Source organism: Terrapene carolina, unplaced genomic scaffold (assembly GCF_002925995.2).
Source record: "Terrapene carolina triunguis isolate 2854851 unplaced genomic scaffold, T_m_triunguis-2.0 Scaffold18, whole genome shotgun sequence".
Classification (NCBI taxonomy): Eukaryota; Metazoa; Chordata; order Testudines; family Emydidae; genus Terrapene; species Terrapene triunguis.
This window is the reverse complement of record NW_020664369.1, coordinates 8,638,241-8,653,612: the sequence shown is the minus strand read 5'-3', so window position 1 is coordinate 8,653,612 and position 15,372 is coordinate 8,638,241.

The window sequence follows — 15,372 nt, the reverse complement described above, 5'->3', positions numbered from 1 at the left end:
ACCACCATTCCCTAAATCACCCCCTCAAGGATTGAGCTCACAACCTTGTGTTTAGTAGGCCAATGCTCAAACCACTGAGCTATCCCTCCCCTATTCTGGGTTGCTTGCATGTGAGTAGAGCTAGAGATGAGCTGTTAGTGAGTGGATCTTGAAAGTGAGTTGCTGAGGCACATAGGCAACTATTAGGATACCAGCATATCTGTGATTAGGGTCCTGCCTACTTACAGTTTATTGGGTTTAGAAAGAGACAGAAAGAAAGGAAAGGTTGCCTTACCTTATTCATATAGATACCTCAGATGCTTCAATATATTTGATACAATCATCTCTGTGCTGTTCTGCATCCAATTATTCTTTACTGTGGAAATATGTACAGCTAGTGGCATTGTGATGTAGAATGCAGAAATGGTGCTAATGGAATCTATTATGGCATTTGGCACAAATGATAATGGTTAAAAGAGGTGAAAAATGTCTGCTGCCCAGCTAATGAAAAGCAATTTATGATAAAAATTAAATATCTGCGCTCTAGTTATACATTCTGTAATGTTCTGGGCAATCACTTTCAGACTTTAGAAGACTTGTGATCTAGTTTTGAGATATAAAGTTTGCAGACATGAATATGCCAATCAAACCCTATAACATGGAATAATTTTATTTTAATAAAAATATCTGCACTATTAAAACTTCCAAATTTTGTATAACAAGTGTTTTCTTTAAACTAGTAGAGATAAAGGGGGGGTCAGCAATAGCTAAACCATAGGAAGGGGCTAACTGTACTTCGTTTTTCTGATTCACCTACTATTTTAGGCTATTTTCATTGTGTATAATAAGGGTTGCTACAAACCACTGATTCCCTCAAAAATAAGAAATTGCCACCTGGTGAACATGGGGTTGTTCTGTCAATACTGATTATAAATTAGCATTAGAAACATGCAGAAATGAGAATATCTACTACCTGCTTAATACTCACATTGTAACTAATGAATACTCACTTGCCTATTGTAACCTAACCTAATTACCCGTAAAGATTCAGATAGATTTCACTTGACTCCCAAACTTAGTACCGTTAGCTGCTTCTTTGCTCAATACTAAGTGAAAATGCAATTAGACAGTAGAGCACAAAAAGGTTGAATCCTCAGCAATATGTCAGTGTATTGCATAATGTCGGAAAAGCTCAATTGTTTCGGTGCGATCCCATTAAATTTTTTAACAATGTGTTAAAGTAGAGCACTAGTATGACATTTTCATCTGTCCCACTATTGTTCTGCAGAGTACATCAGTGCTCTACCCTATCCAAATTTGATCAGTAACAACTATAAGAAAGAGAAAATAGAAAAAGCAACCAGTAGGCACATACAGGGGAAAAAATTCCTCCACAGTGGGCCAAACCTTAAAATTCTTACCCATTTTTTTCTCAGTCCCTACTAAGACAAAATCCCTCAAGTCAATTGGAGCTTGTCGGAATAAGGAATGAGTAGAAACTGTGTAAAGACATCCTAATTTGGTCCGAGCTCGTTCATATTGTGATGCCTGAGACTTTTAAAAAGAGAGATAAGGTCCCAAGAAGTAAAATGTTCTGATGCCAGCAGCTCTCTCTGAGAAGGATACATAATAAATAGAATCTTCATGACAATCTTATGCGGGAAATTGCATTAGTATTTCCAAATTTTCTAAGGAAGGATTTCACTGCCCTATTTAAATAATTTAAATTTGTTTCTGCATCAGTATGGATTCTCTATACTAGTCAAATTCTTTGTAAAAATAAAAAGTGGGTGTGGAGCACCATGATTGTTTTTGTACCCAGCTCCACAAACTGTTCACACACTCTCTCTCTCTTTTTACTGTGTGGGCTTGATTAGAAAGAGGATCTTTTTGGATACTTTTCTTCCTGACCTGTTTCTCCTGCTGACTCCCAGTACCACAAAATTATGCAATGCCCCAGCACACTTTAACAATGAGAGTTGGGGCAAATCCAGAATTCGTGGCCTGTTGCTCTTATTTTGACCAGTTTAAACACTGACCAAGTGCACTCCTACCCTGTTGACAAAGTGAAAGAATCTGGTTTTGGCCCACCTCTACAGGCAAGATTTTGTAATTTCAGAACTTTGTTTCCTTGGGTCCTCTCCATTTGGAAGAATGTAATCCATCTGTTCTGTTGACAGGGACAGTCAGTGCAAGCAATGCAAGGCAGTTGGTGTATGTTATGAATTCTTATCTCAATGAGCAAATGTGCTGCTTTGTTCTGCACTAGATGCAAGTGACAAAAATGCTTTCCTAGCAACCTACACTAGAGGGATTTACAATAGTGAAGCTGTTGCAATGCAAATGTCTGGCTGGTGTAGGTTTGCTACCTCTGAGGTACAAAGAAAGGGACATGGGAGTGGTCAGTCTGGACTCGTTGTGGGAGGGACAGGGCTCAGTGCTGCTCACTCCCTCCATGCTCCACATATTCTACCAATTAAAATGGCAACACTCTGAAAAAACATGAGGTGGGCCTGGCCCCACTTTTCCCTGCCAAGCCACTGATGGGCCCAACATCTCCCCTCAACCCAGGCCTGAGGAAAATGTTTGGGTCTCTTCAGCACTCACCAGCCCCTCAGGCCCTGCTCCCCAGCCCCCAAGGTGGGTCATGCTTCCTCCTTCTTCCAGGGCATGGATCAACAGGGGACCAAACCTAGGGCAGCCTCTTGTATGGAGGGGAAGCCCGGAGGGAAAGGCAGGCCAAGGGCTAGGGAAGGGGAGATGACAAAAACTGGGAGTTTACTGTCTTGGGAAGATTTGCAGATTTCCAGGGACGCCAACTTAAAAAAAAAAAAAAAGGATGATCCTGGGAAAACCTGGATAACCCTAGGCTGGCAGAGCCAACCTAACTACTACCAAAAAAGGGGTGTGTGTGTTGAGAATAATGTTGTTGAAGCAGGGGGATTTTTCAGTTCCCTGGAGGGGGCCCGGGATAGCTGTCTTTCCAGCTCTCCAGAGCTTGGGAGGGAGGAAGCTACCAAAGCTGAGGTTTATTGGTCCTCAATAGGCAGCAGGCTCAGGTCATGAGTGCCAGGAGTCTGGATAGGTGGGTAAGTGTGAAGCTATTAGGTCTATGACAATTGGAAATGTTGGAGGGAGAAGTGGGCCCACATATCATCATAATCAGGAAGCAGCAGCCAACAAGGCTGTCATTTTCATGTCTCTGTTGTGCTCTGCTCACAATAGCGACTGATGGAGGGAATGGTAGACTGAAGGATGCATAATCAGAGCACGGTTGGTGTCCAGGGGTGCACGAGAGAATGGACTAGATCTATCTGGATAGCTCAGTGGTTTGAGCATTGGCCTGCTAAACTCAGGGTTGTGAGTTTAATCCTTGAGGGGGCCACTTAGGGATCTGGGGCAAAATCAGTACGTGGTCCTGCTAGTGAAGGCAGGGGGCTGGACTCAATGACCTTTCAAGGTCCCTTCCAGTTCTAGGAGATGGGATATCTCCATTTTTTTTTTATCCTATAGACCCCATCTATTGGCCCACTCAGCAAATTCTTGTTCATCCAGCATTCAGTATGAGTAGGTCTGGAGAGCAAGGTGAGTGGGAAGTGTCAGGAGACACCTTAGTTCCAGGATCTTTCCCCACCACTCTAAAGGGGCTCCTAAGGTGGGAAGGAATGGTAATTTTGAAAAGGTTAGTCTGGTAGCATAAGCTCTGTATGTGGAAAGGCATGTCAAAAAATGGGAAAGGTAAATTAATCACTTTACTTGAATCAGTAATTGTCAGCTAAACCTGCTTATCTATCAGTTGAGAATTTGGGGAATAGGACACTACGGATAAGGAGTCATGGTCTCTGGTTGCTAAAGTTAATACTGTAAGAAACATTCATAGTTAGCAACATCTCTAAAGATTATGGGTCAAATGTAGCCTTGGTGTAAGTAGGCACAACTTCCATTGCCAGTAAGGAAAATAGCATCTCCTTATTCAAGACTGAATTTTGCCCTGTTAGTTACTTTGCTTTAAAAATGAATAACTAGGAAATAATATTAAAAGCAGGAGAATTTTCAGAGTACCTTCTAGATTTGAAGAGACTGCTGTGACAGTCTGTTGGGCAATTTATTGAGAGGGGCTTTTGACATGTGGATACCATATATAGGGTATCAACAAAGATACACTGACCTATAGTTAAAATAGGTGTGAATCAATCTACTTATAGAAGAGAGATGCCTACTCTGATTATATTTTTTGTATTAACTTCACAAAGTGACACTGTTCTCTCTACAGGCAAACAAAAAAACAAAACAAAAAAAGGAAGAAAAAGGAAGCTAATATTTCAAGGCCTAAGATTTTTTTCCTGATGTAGCAAAACCTATTTTAGACTATGTAGATTTATGTAACGGAGGGATTTGTAGGAAAAGGTGTTAAGATTGCTTCTCTTTTATTAGCCAGCAGAAATTAAGGCTCCAAATGGAGGAGAAAAGATACCTTTTTACTGATTGACAATGCCAAGAAGCTGTTTGATATTCAATTTGGTGCACATAACCTATCAGAGATGACAGAGGACTCTCCCTCCACAGATTGCCTTGCAAACTGAGCTGAATAAATCCCACGGGATACATCTCTGGAAAATACCACACAGGAGAAGAAAGCACGGTATGTTTCTATTTTGCTATGCTTCATTTTGTCAGAGTTCTTTAGGGTTATTTCCAAGAAACCCTGTAACATTATGAGCTATGAAGTAAGAGGGAAATTAGCTGATATAAACTGTTATGCTGCTACAGTAACCCCCTGGATCAGCCTGCTGCAGAGCCAACACCTACAGCCATGCAGGGCATGTGCAGTTGTGAAAGCTACACATATTGCGTTGTATTGAGTTCTTTAATGCAGGGGTTCTCAACCTTTTTCTTTCTGAGGCCCACCCAACATGCTATAAAAACTCCACGGCCCACGTGTGCCACAGCAACTGTTTTTCTGCATATAAAAGTCAGGACCAATATCGGGGGTAGCAAGCAGGGCAATTGCCTGGGTCCCCATGCCACAGTGGGCTCCACAAAGCTAAGTTGCTCAGGCTTTGGCTTCAGTCCCAAGTGGCAGGGCTCAGGACCCTGGGCTTCAGCCCCATGTGGTGGGGCTTTGGCTTTCTGCTCCTCCCCAGCAAGTTTAATGCTGGGCATGTTTGGTGGACCCCCTGAAACCTGCCCCCAGAACCCTGGTTGAGAACCACTGTCTTAGTGCATGTGCAAAGCAGAATTATTATTGTCAACCACTTCCTTGCTTTTGTGAGGTTTAAAATAGTGAAAAGAATATTGGACATGCCCAGCTTTTTATATGAAATTATATTACTATTTTGATTCATTATGGGCTGAGAATATGCAATTTTATCTTTTATCTTTAGCTTATTGGTCTATTTGTACTGCATAGTGTTTGCTGTGTTGGTGACAGAAGCTAATTTAAGAATTGGAGTCTAGTATGGTAGAGGCATGAGTGGGTAATGTACAAGGGGAGGTTAAAAATGCTAGGGCCATCTTGTTTGGAAAGGAGGTGTGGCAGAAGTATAAATAGCATAATGAATAGGTTAGTGACGGCCAATAGCAGGTTCCTGTTTACTTAGTCACATGGTACAAAAGCAAAGGGATGTTACATGAAATCACAATACCATAAAGTTTAAAATAGATGAAAGGAAATATTTTTTAAGAAAATAACCCAGGGAATTTACTGCCTTGTGTTAGCATTGAAACAGAAAGCTTGGCAAGGGTCAAAACTGGATTAGATGAATAGGAGTAAGAGAAGCCTCTGAAATTACACAAGCTATTATGGTACTGAAATGATTAAGATAGGTATTCCAGGGGAGGGGATGTCTTTATGTTTTGTACAGTGCCAAGCACATAGTTGGCGAGAAACAAAAATAAATAAGTTAAAATCCTAAAAATAGCAGCTGTCAATCCCCATACCTCGAGCCAAAAAATTGAGCCCCCAGTTGGGGGCATGGAAGAAGTTTTCATTCATGATATATAGAGGCCCTGGCTTACCAAGGTGCTTATGCACATACCAGCTTTATAGTTAAGTACATACTTAAGCACCCTGCTGAACTAAGGCCATATTGTAGCAGTGGAAAATAGACCAAATATATTATGAATAAGCTGGTCAGGATTTTTCCATCAATGATCATTCAAAGGAAAATATGCTTTCTGCAGTCAGTTTTGTTCTGTGGGAAAATGTTGATTTAGCTGAAATTTTTTAATCTTCCATTGGGAAAGATAAAAATGAAATATGTAGTTTCAGTTTAGGTCAACGTTAATGTGCGTCTACCTGAGCCACTGCAGTGCCTCATAGGAGTTGTTGTTTGGTTGTCTTATGAACTCATTCCCTCTGGGGCTGGGCTCCACATTTCCCAAGATGCAGCATCACCTCCTCTCTGGCTGAGCCTATATATTGCATCATGGGAGTCCCCTGAATGTGGTGTATCACAAGAGAAGTAGTTCAAGTGGGAAGCCAAACCCATACTGGAGAATGGGGGCATGATGAGGCACCACAGCAACTCTGGCAGATGTAGCTTAACATCAATCCAATCCAAAATGAAATGCTCCAACTCTTCCTAGTGGAAATTTTTCAGAATGTTTTGTGTTACCCAAAATTTTCAATATTTCAACTTTGTCTCAATTTGGAATGACAACAAATGCCAAAATATCAGAATTTCCTGTGGAATGGAAATTCTGTTTTTGATCAGCTCTAACTGAGGCATTCTTGTCTTCCTTTTAAAAATCGGGCAGAGGCCACAGAACTAGATGGATCATTGGCCTTTTTAGCATACACTGCCTCTCAATACCAAAATGAGGACTTTGTATTTAGCATAGAACTGATATGCCCGATTTCTTTTTCCTTAATGGAGACTGGATATTTTATCTGGTGTCTCAACAGCTGAATGTCTATATTGAGCATGTCTGAATTTTGTCATGATAAAAATTGAAAAAGTTACAGATAAAAAAGAATTATACAGATACATATAATTGGGGTGAAAATGCAACTTGGGAAGGGTTATTCACACACACACACACACACACACACACACACACACACACACACCTTTTTAATATTTAATCTTTTCAAGTGAATATAGTGCACATGAACAGTGCAAGGTTGACAGACTTGGTAAATGCTGTGCAAAAAATTGCTGTGCCAAATGGGCATTAACATTGAAATTGGATAATATTATTGAAAATTTGTGCTAGCATTTTCTCTGTTCACTACATGGTATGGATGTATCATGTGATGCTCTACAGAGCATCCCTCTGGACCACAAAGTCTAACTTCTACTCAGCTTTAAATTTTCAAAAGGTACTAGCAGTCATTATTAACTATCCAATAACATTAACTGTTTTCTCTACTTGTCTAGTTCCCTTTTTCCTTACACACTTTCTCTGACTAGGTGATGAACTAGTTTCATTCTGTTAATATAAGATGCCCAAACTTGCAACAATGTCATCTCAACTTGAAACAGCTCCTTTAATTGTTCCCTCAACTATACTTTCTTCACCTCATCCTCTTTATTCATTCCCTCCTTTGTGTAAGGGACTGGGGCGTAGGCAGTCTGGCTAGTGGTCACAGCTGGGCTGGGGTCCACACATCAGGTATGCTAGTTAGCGAGCTAGAGTCAGAGGAATCACTAGAGCCAAGTTCAGTAAACACGAGTCAGGTCAGAGTCAGGCCGAGATCAGAGACTGGAGACCAGAGGTAGTACCAGTTAGACTCAGGAGGTAGGAATCAGGGTCACGATCAGGCTGGAGTTGGAGATTGGAGATCAGGTGAAGTCTAGAGTCACAGCAGGCCCAAAGTCTTTGTGGTTGTCCAGACGGCTTCTTGGGCTGCCCTCCAGGGTTAAATAGGGCACTTGGCCAATCAGAGGGCCGCAAGGTACCATCACTCTGGGTCTCTTGGCCGGTACTTCCTGCAGCGCCCGCTATCTAAAGTGCTCCTTGGGTGTGGCTCTGCATGGCTTCCTGGTAGTACAGTGAGAACATCAGGCATCTCAGGCTCTGCAGACTGGGGTTCTAGTCCAGGGGTCTTTCAACTTTCTGATAGCCACTGCATTAAAAAAATCCTACTATCTTGATCCCTTTCCATTTCCTGTATTTTAATCCTGTCCTCCTACCCTTGTTCACTACATTACCATCACTGAGAACAACCTGTTTGCTGGTGGCAACTCTCTGAAATGTGAAACTATTCATCTGCCTCCTTAAAAAGCCTACCTTAAAAATTCTAACACTTAATCCCCGACCTTTATTTTCTCACCAAAGAGCTTGAAAAGGGGGTATCTCATCTCTCCAGTCACCAATCAGAGAAGCTTCTTTCATCACTCTCATCTCATTTTTCACCTCTCCAATCACCAACCAAAATAGCTCTTTTCGTCTCTCCAATCACTATTCGTGACAATATCTGCACTGATTTCAGTCTGAGTACAGTTCTGTGGATAGTACAGAAACTGCTTTTCTTCATCTAGTTAACAAGCTCCGTCTTGCCCTTTTCCCTCATCCTCCTTGGCTGCCGTTCATCTTTTAATTCTGTGGCTCACTCTGTCCTCCTGTCCATAGCTAGACAGACATCTCTGATTCTCTCCTGTCAGAGTTCAATGTTTTCCAGTCAAAATTTGCTTGTTCTCTGGTGGTGCTTTGCCCTTTGTGCTAAGACGCTTTCTCTGTACAATTCCACAATGGGAATTTCTTGTCCTTCTTCTCTTTTCCATATACCAGTACCACCTTCATTAAATCATCTTCTTTCTAACTTTAATAGCTTACTATGTTCCATATCTATCTATCTATAAAACACAAAAATCCAAGTTAAAAGAACATGATTAACATAGCAAAGTAAAGCATTCAGAAGTTAGCAAATGCCAGAATTAAGGTTGCCTTGCAACCTTAATTTGGCCATTTTTTGCATATGCATTATGATACAGTCTTTAATTACATGATTACATACTATTTTTTCTACATGACACCTACTTCATTCAGTGAACAGTATAGTTTGTGCTTATTTAATGAGCAGCTATTCAATATTTTGCTTTATCCTCATTGTTCAATGTGGGTGCCCCAGGCCTCATTTACTGCACGCTATTCAAACCCTGCTCTGAAGACAGAATTATTAATTTTCTCAAGGGCTTTTCAGTGACACTCATCACGATAATATCTGAGTGCTTCACAAACATTATTTAATTTATCTTCACAACATTCCTGTGAAGTGTGGGAGTGGTATTATTCCCATTTTATAGATGAGGAGCTGAGGCACAGAGAAAGATCATATGTCTCCACTAATTTTGTGTGCCCTCTTTGAGGTACCTAGGACCTGAGTCTTCAGAATACTTAGCATTATATTGCATTTTAAATGTTCAAAGCTCAGTTCCTGTTGACTTCAGTTACTGCTGTGAGTGGTTCAGTCCTTCTACAAATCAGACCCCAGCGACTCAAGTTGGTCACCTAGAAGATGAGGAGCACACTATTATTGGCCAATAGTGACAAGGTTGGTTTAAGTAACTTGCCCGGCATCATATAGGAACTTTGGGACAGAGGCAGGGATAGATTCCGATTTTCCAGGGCAGCATTCAAGTGCCTTAACCATGAGACCATCTTTTCCCTTCCTGCAGTCCCCTACCGTATTCACTACACACCTTCCAACTTCTGCAACAAATGAGGCAAACAACAGCTTCCTTAATACACAACCCTGATTCATCAGAGCAATTCCTTCCTGTACACTGAATGAGGCAGAGGTTCTGTGGAAAAAATTGTATCTCAGTCCCCATCTCTCCCCAGCTCAATCTCAGTCTCCTTGCTCAACCCGTTCCAGCCTCCCCTCCTCACTACTGTCTCCTAGTTCCTGCCTCCCTTTCCCCTGGATCCCAGGCCCAGTCTCCTTGCCCAGTCAGTCCCAGTTCCTCTCCCCCACACATCCAGTCCCGGTATCACCAGACTTCTTGTCCCAGTCTACTCCTTTCCCTCTCCCTGGTCTGGTTTTTCACCTCTCTTCATTCAAATCAGACAGCTTCCTCCTCCATGCTGCCTGGGTACCAGGAGGGGGGTCAGTGAGTGCACAGGAAAGTCAGGCTTCCTGCTCTCAGTTCCAGTGCCCAGACCCACTCCATTCCAAAGCAGCTGGAAGCACCTACTAAAGGGAAAGTCTGGCTTTATCCTGTAGTCCTGGGCTGCAGCATGCTTGGTCACTCTGATTACCCTGATAGGCCGCATGCAGTAATCTGATTGCGGGCCGCGAGACATTTTACTGATGTTGACCGTCTGCAGGCACGCCCCCCCCGCAGCTCCCAGAGGCCACGGTTCGCTGTTCCCGGCCAACGGGAGCTGCAGGAAGCAGCGGGCTGCAGGGACATGCTGGTCTGGCATGCGCTCTCACTCTCTCTTTTTCTCTGTGAATTGGGAAACCTCTGGCTTGGCTCTGGTGATAGCCATGAGGGTTCAGGGGTAATGGACTACTGGGACTATGTCCTGGGTTTGAGGGAATTCATGAGGATGTGGAACCCGACTCAGCTCTCTCTTTCTCCTTCAGTGGAAGATGGGGTGTTTCTTCCTATACAGTGCCCTAGAGGTAGGGTTATGGGACTATACGCCTAGCCTGGAGTGTGCAGCCCAGACTACTCCCTTCCTCCATCCCCTCCAGCTGCTTGAGTGGCTCCCAGGCATTCTCAGTAGTGTGTGCGTGTGGTTGGTGGTGCTTTGGTAGCAGTCCAGCCTTGGAACATTAATGCTTAGTTATTACTTTGACAGGCTGCCAACATTTTCCTGAGGAAGGGAAATGGCAATCAGCAAAGGCTGGCATGGAATTTCATGGGACAAAGAGAAGGCCCTTATCTAACCTGAGATCTTCCCCTCTGCCAAACATCAAAGACCTGCTGCATACAGTGGAGGTATGAGAACTGCTGAAAGAAAATATCACAGCATCTTTTATAATGGAAGGCAGGATAGGTTTAGTAGGTGGCACTACCAGTTCCCCACTGTAAAATACACACACACACACACACACACATACACACGATTTGCATAAGTTACAGAAGTCTTAGGGCTGGTAGCAGCCCAAAGAGGCTGTTACAAAAGCTTGGGATCACCAGTGTACAGAGAAGTCTAGTCATTCCCCCTTTCACCTGCCCATGCCTCCTATGCTGGCCACAGGAAGGAATGAAGGTGTAAAAGTTGTTATATCTGCTCTATGCTCCCTGAGGCTGGGGAGAATCTCCCATGGCTGGCTACAATAGGTACAGCACAAATTGGCCCTCATTCAGAGGAGTGTTTAGGTTACTGTCTATCCTTATAGCTATGTATTTCTAATGAGACACACTACCATGGTATCAGGGCATCTCCTGTATTTCTGTGTATTATTAGTATATTACCTTTGGTATGTGATTGGTCACTTAAGTCACATGGCACCATCTCTGCTCTCTGATTGGATGACTGAAATTTTCTAAATAGGAGAATAATTAATGACAGAGTAAATGAACTTTTGGATGGAAAATCGTTTGTGCTAAAATTCATGAAACCTTTAGGATTTGCAAACATTTTCACAAGTAAACCAGCTGTCATCAAAATACTCATAAACAAAGAAGAACATATGGAAATAACAGAAAAGTGAACTCACATATTTATCTGTAAAAATATTCACAAATCACTCTTTGGATTATCCTCCCAGCACTAGTTCTGGCTTTGCTGCAATAATTCTAATATTAGTTGCAGAATAGTCCTGTGACCTGGCTAGAAACTGCTCATAGACTCATAGACTTTAAGGTCAGAAGGGACCATTGTGATCATCTAGTCTGACCTTCTGTACATTGCAGGTCACAGAACCTCACCCACTCCTGAAATAGACCCATAACCTCTGGCTGAGTTACTGAAGTCCTCAAATAATGGTTTAAAGACTTCAAGTTACAGAGAATTCACCATTTACACTAGTTTAAACCTGCAAGTCCCACACGCCCCACGCTGCAGAGGAATGTGAAAATCCCCCAGGTTCTCTGCCAATCTTACTGAAGGGAAAATTCCTTCCCACCCCAAATATGATGATCAGTTAGACCCTGAGATTGTGGGCAAGACCTACCAGGTGGATACCTGGGAAAGAATTCTCTGCAGTAACTCAGAGCCTTCCCCATCTAGTGTCCCATCTCCAGCAGCTGGGGATTTTTGCTACTGGGAATTACGGATTGGCCACATGCCATCATAGGAAGTCCCATCATACCATCCTGTTTATAAACGTATCAAGCTCAGTCTTGAAGCCAGGATTTTTGCCCCCACTGCTCCCCTTGGGAGGCTGTTCCAGAACTTTACTCCTCCAATGGTTAGAAACCTTCACCTAAGTTTGAGCCTAAACTTGTTGATGGCCAGTTTATAGCCATTTCTTCTTGTGTCCACATTGGTGCTTAACTTAAATACCTCCTCTTCCTGCTTGCTATTTTCCCTCTGATGTATTTATACAGAGCAATCATATATCCCCTCAGCCTTCTTTTGGTTAGGCTAAACAAGCGAAGCTCTTTGAGTCTCCTTTCATAAGGTAGGCTTACCATTCCTCAGATCATGCTAGTAGCCCTTCTCTGCACCTGTTCCAGTTTGAATTAATCTTTCTTAAACATGGAAGACCAGAACTGCACACAGTATTCCAGATGAGGTCTCATGAGTGCCTTTTATAATGGTACTAACACTTCCCTATCTCTACTGAAAATACCTTGCCTGATGTACCTAGGACAGCATTAGCCTTTTTCATGGCCGCATCACATTGACGGCTCATAGTAATCCTGTGATCGATCAACACACCAAGGTCTTTCTCCTCCTCTGTCACTTCTAACTGATAAGTCCCAACTTGTAGCAAAATATTCTTGTTGTTAGTCCCTAAATGCATGATCTTGCAATTGTACTATTAAATTACATCCCATTTTTATTACTCCAATTTACAAGGTCATCCAGATATTCTTGTATGATATTCCGGTCCTCCTCCATATTGGCTATACCTCCCAACTTTGTGTCATCCGCAAATTCTATTAACACACTCTCTCTCTTTTTGTGCCAAGGTCAGCAATGAAATTGTGAAATAAGATTGGTCCCAAGACTGATCCCTGAGGACCTCTACTAGTAACCTCCCTCCAGACTGACAGTTCATCTTTCAATATGACCCATTGTAGTCGCCCTTTTAACCAATTCCTTATCCACCTTTCAGTTCTCATATTAATCTCCATCTTCTCCAATTTAACTAATAATTTTCCATGGGAAATTGTATCAAATGCCTTACTGACATCCAGGTATATTAGATCTATTGCATTTCCTTCATCTAAAATATCAGTTACCTTCTCAAAGAAGAAGATCAGGTTGGTCTGGCATGATCTACCTTTTGTTAGAATCTACCCAATTGCTGTTCACGTCTATGTCTTTATCTACTTTCTCTTTCAAAATTTGTCCCAAAACCTTGCATACAATTGAGGTCAAACTAACAGGCCTGTAGTTTCCTGCATCACTTTTTTCCCCTTTCTTAAAAATAGGAACTATATTAGCAATTCTCCAGTCATAGGGTATGACCCCTGAGTTTACAAATTCATTAAAAATGATTGCTATTGGGCTTTCAATTTCATGTGTCAGTTCCTTTAATATTCTTGGATGGAGATTATCTCTCCACTCCCCCCCATCTCCCCATTTAGTCCCATTAAACTGTTTGAATTTGACTTCCATCTCAGATGTGATAATTTCTACCTCCATATTCTCATTGACATTAGCTATCCTGTCACTACCCCTAAACTCTTCATTAGCCTCATTAAAAACTGAGGCAAAGTATTTGTTTAGGTGTTGGGCCATGCCTAGATAATCTTTAATCTCCACCCCCTCCTCAGTGCTTAGTGCTCCCACTTTTTCTTTCCTTGTTTTCTTCTTATTTATATGGCTATAGAACCTTTTACTATTGGTTTTAATTCCCACGCCCCCAGCTGGAGCCCTCACCCCTTTCTGCACGTTAAACCCCTCAGCCACAGCCTGGAGGACCCTCCTGAACCTGAAACCCCTCATCCCAGGCTCCACCCCAGAGCCTGCACCCCCAGCTGGAGTGCTCAACCCGCCACACCCCAACCCCCTGCCCCAGCCCGGTGAAAGTGAGTGAGGGTGGGGGAGAGCGAGCAATGGAGGGAGGGGGATGGAGTGAGCAGGGGCGGGGCCTCAAAGAAGGGGTGGGGCATCGGGGAAGAATTGGGGCAGGGGTGTTCAGTTTTGTAGGATTAGAAAGTTGGCAACCCTAGGCCCGTCAGGGACCCAGGAGCCCAGGGACAAGGCAAGGACCACGTGATCTGTGCACAGGTGCCACGGGGGAGCCCAGCTGCCTGTGCAGCAGCCATGAACCCCTGACCCGGGCCTGCCATATGGTATGAGCCGCTGGGGAGAGGTGGGGCCGGACACACCACCCTGCCTCTGTCTGCTCACTGCCTCTGCCTGCTCTGCTCAGGGTAGACAGCTGCTGCCCTCATTCCCCGCACACACACCTGACCCGGGATTATGGGCCCTTCCCAAGTGTGGGCCTGGTGCCATGAAGCCACTGGCACCATTATAAACCTGGTACTGCCCAGGTATGAAGGAAAGTTCCATCTAGGAAACCTAAATGTCTCTCACAGGTGTTTCTCATGGTGATTTGAGGATCTTCCTTAATATATGACAAAGAACATAGGGTTCTCAGTTTATTACAGCCAGATCCTGGCATCCAGGTTTCTTTACTCTGCAGAGATCACTAAGGTGGCTGTTAGCCATCTTTGTTTTCCCTATTCTTGTGGCCACTAAACTGGTTTCTTATAATGTGGACTAAAGGCTGCTCTATATTAGGCTTGTTGCCCACAACTTCAACACTTGTTCTAGTTACCAGGGATCATGGCAGTGCAGAGACACTATTGGCCACACACTCTTTCTCTAAGCCATGCCCCTTCCTGATCCTGAGGCATCACTTCATGGGCTGGATGGAAGAGGATCTTGGAGCTTATATAATATTTCAGACAATATAATTTTACCCCTTTTAAAAAAAAGTAATTAGATATCATTAACATTTTACTTTATAAAACACAGTAAATGTAGAAAATCAAAGTGTGCCTTTGAAACTGTCCAATATAATCACCTTTGCACAATAGACTTTTCATGCAACTACAATAACTACCAAACAGAACTGTGCTCATTATTTTAATCAAATTACCTTTCAACATTTGAACCAACATCTTTTGTCACTGATTTCCCAGCTTTTAATTTTGTTTTAAATTCAGTAGCAAGACCGTGAGTCTTTTCTTGATCATAGGTGTCTTTGGTTCCAGAATAGGATTATGATCGGAAAGTATAACAAGAGTTTTTGAAAGTTTAATAAAGTATCTAAGGGGAAATTGGAGCAATCACAGGTTTAGTAATGAG